A 7,520-nucleotide genomic window follows, 5' to 3' on the forward strand; every position below is an offset into this window, starting at 1 on the left:
TAGACCAAACTCACCTTCGCAGGCGAGCTTTGGGGGATGATCGTCAGGCGAGCTCGAGGAGACCAACAGGCGAGATTTGAAGGCGATAAGCTTCAGGCGAAGTTGGACGAGCTCGAGCAGGCGAGGTAGAGTTGGCGAACTCCAGGCGGGCTCGCGACAAGTTGCAGGCGAGATTGGAGATCTTCTTGCAGGCGAGTTCGACAAGTGACAGGCGAGCTTGAGCTCATCGCAGGCGAGATCGTTGATAGGCGACGATAGCCTGTCGACAGCTATCCTAGGGTTTCCCTATAAAAGGGAAACCCTGTGCCCTAGCCCCAGTGCTTTTTCTCCCCCCTCTCTCTCTCGCGATCTAAACCCTAGGCGGCGGCTCATCCTCTCCAGCGATCTCTCTCTCTCTCTTTCTCTCTCTGTTCTCATGTTCTCACGTGATTGGGAAAGGAATTTAAAAGGAGGAAATTTATTATGGTGAAAATTGAGAGGGGTATTAAAGAAGAGGGAAATCTTTACTATAGCTACAGTGAAGATTGTATTTATTAAGGAATCTCAAGTTTAAGATTCGCTCTTGAATTGTAATTTCTTGTTAGAATAATAAGAAATTTACTGTGTGGCTCCCGAGGACGTAGGCAGTTGTCGAACCTCGTTAAATCTTGGTGTACTTTTTCTATTCTGCGTTTCTGCTGTCTTAGGGGTTTTGCGTAGCCCCGACGGGTAAATTCCCAACAACTGGTATCAAAGCGTGAAACAATCTAGAGGAAGTCAGATTCAAGTGGGAGCCATGGCCGAAGATGAAGGAAAAATGAGACTTGAGAAGTTTGATGGAACAAATTTTGGATTCTGGAAAATACAGATAGAGTATTATCTGTATCAGAAAAATCTGCATCAACCACTATCGGGGAAGAATCCAGACTCTATGAAGGCAGATGAGTCTAACCTTCTAGACAGACAAGCCCTCGGAGTTATCAGATTGACGTTGACTCGCAATGTTGCGTTCAACATAACGAAGGAGAAGACCACGGCGGGTCTTATGGCAGCACTCTTAAATATGTATGAGAAGCCATCAGCCGCGAACAAAGTTCAATTGATGCGGCGATTATTCAATCTGAGAATGGCGGAAGGCGCGTAAGTAGCACAACACCTCAATGAACTCAACACGGTCACAACCCAATTGAGTTCAGTTGAAATTGAGTTTGATGAGGAAGTTCGGGCATTGATACTTTTGTCTTCCCTCTTAGAGAGCTGGAACGTTACAGTCACAGCTGTGAGTAGCTCGTCAGGAAACACCAAATTGAAGTTCGACGACGTTCGTGATCTGGTTCTCAGTGAGGAGATCCGACGGAGAGAGTCGGGTGAAGCTACAACCTCTTCAGTATTACATATAGAGTCAAGAGGTAGAAATTCAACCAGAGGGAATGTACGAGGCAAATCAAACTACAGAGGTAGATCAAAGGACAAGAGGTCCAAGTCAAGGAATCCAAGAAACAACTCGAAGGCTATCGAGTGTTGGAATTATGGAAAAACCGGGCATTACAAGAATCAGTGCAAGAGTGCACAGAAGGAGAAGGAGGCGAAAGCAGAGGTGAATGTCACTTCCACCTCAGGAGGAGATGATGCATTAATATGCTCTTTGGAGAGCAAGGAGGAATCTTGGGTGTTAGATTCAGGAGCGTCGTTCCATGCTACTTCTCAGAAAGAATTCTTCGAGAAGTATGTTCCCTGAAAACTTGGATACGTATACCTTGGTGATGATCAACCGTGTGCTATTGTGGGCAAAGGTGTGGTGAAAATTAAGTTGAACGGGTCAGTATGGGATCTGAAGGATGTCAGACATATTCCCAACATGAGAAAGAACTTAATATCCGTAGGCCAGTTGGCTGGCGAAGGATACACCACGACCTTCTATGGAGATGATTGGAAGATCTCAAAATGTGCAATAACGATTGCTCAAGGCAAGAAGACTGGTACCATGTATATGACAGCAGGTGCACGTTGTTTGATCTCAGTTGCAGCAGGCAATGAGACTTCAAAGCTATGGCACCAAAGACTCGATCATATGAGTGAGAAGGGGATGAAAATCATGCACATAAAGGGAAAACTCCCAGGACTGCAGTCAGTGGAGATGGATATGTGTGAAGAATGTATACTTGGAAAGCAGAAGAGAGTCGGCTTTCAGACAAGTGGCAGAACCCACAGGAAAGAGAAGCTAGAGCTCGTTCACTCAGATGTTTGGGGACCAACCACCACCGCATCCATTGGTGGGAAACACTACTTTGTGACTTTCATTAATGGTCATTCTCGAAAAGTATGGATCTACTTTCTGAAGCATAAGTCAGAAGTATTTGAGGCTTTCAGGAGATGAAAAGCCATGGTCGAGAATGAGACCGGTTTGAGAATAAAAAAGCTTAGGATCGACAATGGCGGTGAGTATGAAGACACCGGATTCAAGAAGTTCTGCTATGAGCACGAGATTAGAATGGATAGAACCGTGCCCGGCACACCTCAGCAAAATGGTGTAGCTGAGCGGATGAACCGAACGTTGACAGAGAGAGCCAGAAGCATTCGGGTACAGTCAGGACTACCGAAGCAGTTCTGGGTAGAAGCGGTCAACACAACGGCTTACTTGATCAACCGAGGTCCATCGGTTCCATTGGAGCACAGAATACCAGAGGAGGTATGGTACGGAAAGGAGGTAAAACTCTCACATCTCAAAGTTTTCGGTTGTGTGACTTACGTGCATATTAGTGATCAAGGCAGGAATAAGCTTGATCCTAAGTCAAAGAAATGCACTTTCATCTGCTATGGTGAAGATGAGTTCGGCTACCGCATTTGGGACAGTGAAAACAAGAAAGTGATCCGCAGCAGAGATGTGATATTCAACGAGAAGGTGATGTACAAGGACATGCACAAGACAGACGACTCAGAGAGCGAGTCAATATTTATAGATGCAGATGATGTCCCGAGTAACCTCTCGGAAAAACCCAATACATAAGGTCCTCAGCCAGAAGAGCTTGTTGGACAGAATGGTGCGCAGGAGCCCGACGCACCAGCTCCGATTTTGAGGAGATCTTCATGGCCTCTTGTACCCAACAGGAGATACATGAACTATCTGTTACTGACAGATGGTGGGCAGCCTGAAAGCTTTGATGAAGCTTGTCAGAGTGGAGATGCGAGCAAGTGGGAGCTTGCCTTGAAAGATGAGATGAAGTCTCTCATTTCAAACCAGACATGGGAACTAGCTGAGTTACCCATGGGTAAGAAGGTACTCCACAACAAATGGGTGTACCGGGTGAAAGAGGAGCAGGATGGTTTCAGAAGATATAAAACCCGATATTTTCTCTCCCGTGGTAAAGCTAAATACTATCAGGATAGTGATGAGTATTGTAGCAATTGAAGATCTTCATCTCGAGCAGTTGGACGTGAAGACGACATTTCTTCACGGAGATCTAGAAGAGGAGATATACATGCACCAGCCAGAAGGTTTCTCAGAAGAAAAGAAGAAGAACCTGGTGTGAAGACTCAAGAAAAGCTTGTATGGCCTGAAACAAGCCCCAAGACAGTGGTACAGAAAGTTTGACGATTTTATGCACAAGGAAGGTTTTCAGAAGTGCAACGCCGACCACTGTTTCTACTTCAAAAGATATCGGTCCAGCTATATCATCCTACTGTTATATGTTGATGATATGTTGGTTGCAGGTGCAGATATGGAGGATATTAGGAGTTTGAAGCAGCAGCTGTCAAAGGAGTTTGACATGAAGGACTTGGGTCCAGCAAAGAAGATCCTTGGAATGCAAATCACGAGAGATAATAAGAGAGGTCTCTTGCAGTTATCTCAGACGGAGTACATCAACCGTGTTTTGCAAAGATTCAACATGAGCGACGCCAAGCCAGTGAGCACACCCTTGGCCAGCCATTTTCGTCTATCAAAGGATCGATCTCCTCAGTCAGAAGAAGAGAAAGAGAGTATGGCTAAGGTCCCTTACGCCTCAGCTATCAGAAGTTTGATGTACGCAATGGTCTGTACGAGACCAGACATTGGCCATGCAGTGGGAATGGTCAGCCGGTTTATGTCGAATCCAGGAAAAGCTCATTGGGAAGCAGTCAAGTGGATTTTGAGGTACCTACGAGGCACCACACAGAAGTATTTGCACTTTGGTAAGGGAGAGGTAGAAGTGCAAGGGTACGTAGATGCAGACTTTGGCGGTGAAGTCGATCACCGAAGAAGTACCACCGGCTATGTATTCACTGTCGGAACTACAACTATTAGTTGGATGTCACAGATACAGAAGATTGTTACTCTGTCCACTACAGAAGCTGAGTATGTTGCAGTGACTGAATCCAGTAAAGAGATGATATGGCTTCAGGGATTGTTAACAGAGCTGAGATTCAAACAGGAGAAGAATGTTCTGCACAGCGATAGCCAGAGTGCGATTCACTTGGCTAAGAATTCCACATTTCATTCTAGAACGAAGCATATTGCACTTCGATACCACTTTATCAGATCCCTGTTAGAAGATGACATGTTAAAACTTGAACAGATTCCAGGAAGTAAGAATCCAGCAGACATGTTAACAAAGACAGTGACCATTCAAAAACTGGAGTTGTGCGCAGCTTCAGTTGGCATTCATACATAGATGATGAGGGCGGAGCCACACAGGAGGAGGAGCTTGTTGAGATAGCCTACTGACGGCGGTTTGGTCTCCAAGTAGGAGATTGTTAGTTTGGGTATAGACCAAACTCACCTCCGCAGGCAAGCTTTGGGGGACGATCGTCAGGCGATCTCGACGAAACCAACAGGCGAGATTTGAAGGCGAGAAGCTTCAGGTGAAGTTGGACGAACTCGAGCAGGCGAGGTCGAGTTGGCGAACTCCAGGCGGGCTCGCGACAAGTTGCAGGTGAGATTGGAGATCTTCTTGCAGGCGAGTTCGACAAGTGACAGGCGAGCTCGAGCTCCTCGCAAGCGAGATCGTTGACAGGCGACGACAGCCTATCGCCAGCTATCCTAGGGTTTCCCTATAAAAGGAAAACCCTGTGCCCTAGCCCCAGTGCTTTTTCTCCCCTCTCTCTTTTGCGATCTAAACCCTAGGCGGCGGCTCATCCTCTCCAGCGGTCTCTCTCTCTCTATTCTCCTGTTCTCACGTGATTGGGAAATGAATTTAAAAGGAGGAAATTTATTATGGTGAAAATTGAGAGGGGTATTAAAGAAGAGGGGAATCTTTACTGTAGCTACAGTGAAGATTGTATTTATTGAGGAATCTCAAGTTTGAGATTCACTCTTGAATTATAATTTCTTGTTAGAATAATAAGAACTTTACTGTGTGGCTCCCGAGGACGTAGGCAGTTGTCGAACCTCGTTAAATCTTGGTGTACTTTTTCTATTCTGCGTTTCTGCTGTCTTAGGGGTTGTGTAGCCCCGGCGGGTAAATTCCTAACACTTGTCACGCGGTTGGACAGTTCTTCCATGTCCAATGCATGCGGTCGATGCTCCCAAGCATACTAGGAAAACCTCGTTGTGAACCTTCCTCCAGCAGGCGTGCAACGTATTCATTAGTCAGTGAACGAATGTATTCCTCCCCAAAGATGTTGATAATTGATCGAACGAACCTCTTCACGCTCTCAAGTGACGTACTTTTACCGATCCGAACGTAGTCGTCAACGGTGTCAGCGGATGCTCCATATGCGAGCATCCGCATAGCTGCAGTAATCTTTTGAAGGCTAGATAGTCCCAACTTTTCAACACCGTTCCTATTTTGTACGAAGTACTTGTCATGTTCGACGACTGCGTCATGGATTCGAAGGAATAACGAACGCGTCATTCTGAATCTTCGACGAAAATAATGAAGAGGATAGGTTGGGGCGTCAGCAAAATAATCTTGGAACAACCGATTGTGGCCTTCCAGTTGGTTTCGATGGAGCACGATACGTCTTTTGTGTTGAACTGTAGTTGAACCTTCTCTTCTTCTTCTTCCTCGACGATAGCAGCTCCCATAAGAAAGAATGTATTCATCATTTCATCATCGCTAGAGCTAGATGAGCTAGACATTTTGTTCTATGAGACGATGGGTTGAGGTAAGAAGGCATCGAATTTTATAGGAATCAGTCGGTTGACGGTCAAAGTTTGCGATATCTCGAACTTCGTGCCCAACCTCGAAGACCGCGAGCTACCTCGAAGACAGTGTGCATTCTCTCGAAGACTGTGGATTACCTCGAAGATCGTGTGCGCTCCCTCGAAGGCCGTATCCAACGGTTAGAAATAAAATAAAAGAGGTTTAAATATAATTAAAAGTAATGGGTAAAAAAATTAAAATAGAAGAGGGGTTTCTTTGATATTGTTGGAGCTCGTAACTAGGAGCTTGTTGGAGCTCCATAAAATAAGGAGGACCACCCAATGCTTATTTTTTATAATTTTTTATTCCAAAATGCTTGAGAGCTATTGAGAGCTTGCTGACTAGGACTCCCAACTGGGAGCTTGCTCGACTTGCTCTAATAATGGAAAATCAAGGCGAGTGTGTTGGAGGGCCCTACCCCGTACTGCGAAAGCAAGCTGGTTCCTCCAACCCACAGGAAGAAATTTTCAAAATAGTTCCAAACCAATTTGTTTTTTTAAAATTGACCCTCTTACATTTTTTAATTGAAATAGACTCACTTTCTGGTGACGTCAGCATCGTGGCCAGAAAGTGGGTCTATTTTTTTAAACGTCTTCCTAATTAGTCGTGGTTGCCAACCCCGATTAATTTGGACCCCAGTTGTAATTTGCCAGCCAAATTAGTCGGGGTTCGAAACCCCGACTAATTAACCCACGCTTAAAATGGTCGAGATTGGGAACCCCAACCATTTCGAAATCCTAATTTGAAATGCTTGGCATTTCTAACCCTGACTATTTTGTAGACTTCTTCCAGCCCAAACTCAGCTAGAAAATCACACCCCTGCTAATACATAAACCACTACAAATAGAGTTCAAACCTAAGAAATTCATTTTTGAGAGAAAACCCTAGATCCACATGTTAAAAGAGGAGAGAAGGAAGAGGAATTACCTTGTAGATCTTTCACGATAAAATTGGGCCGAAAATAGGGTTGAAATCCGAGATCAAGGGTTTGGGGGAGGAAGAGCGACAGTTTTGAGGAGGCGGCGGCTGGGAACGAAGGGTAGAGGGGGGAGAAGAGTTTGGGGGGTTTATATAGGGGGAGCGACAGTTTTGAGGAGGCGGCGGCTGGGAACGAAGGGTAGAGGGGGGAGAAGAGTTTGGGGGTTTATATAGGGGGCGGGACCCAGCACAAAATAGTCGGGGTTGGCAACCCCGACTATTTTGTGCCTTAGCGATTTTTCAACTCAGTCGACAGAGTGGGCAAAAGGCTCTGCTAAATGGTTGGGGTTAGGAACCCCGACCATTTCAAATTAGAATTTCGAAATGGTCGGGATTCTCAACCCTGATTATTTTAAACGTGAGCTAAATTAATCGGGGTTTCGAACCCCGACTAATTTGGTTGGCAAATTACAACCAGGGTCCAAATTAGTCGGGATTGCC

General features: G+C 45.5%; 1 protein-coding gene across 1 annotated transcript in view; it reads left to right on the plus strand.

The window, feature by feature from the left end:
- Nucleotides 1–7,520, plus strand: part of LOC109821491 (NADP-dependent alcohol dehydrogenase 6-like) — a 36,240-nt gene that overhangs the window by 27,518 nt on the left and 1,202 nt on the right.

The sequence above is a fragment of the Asparagus officinalis genome, chromosome 8, assembly GCF_001876935.1.
Source record: "Asparagus officinalis chromosome 8, Aspof.V1, whole genome shotgun sequence".
Classification (NCBI taxonomy): domain Eukaryota; kingdom Viridiplantae; phylum Streptophyta; class Magnoliopsida; order Asparagales; family Asparagaceae; genus Asparagus; species Asparagus officinalis.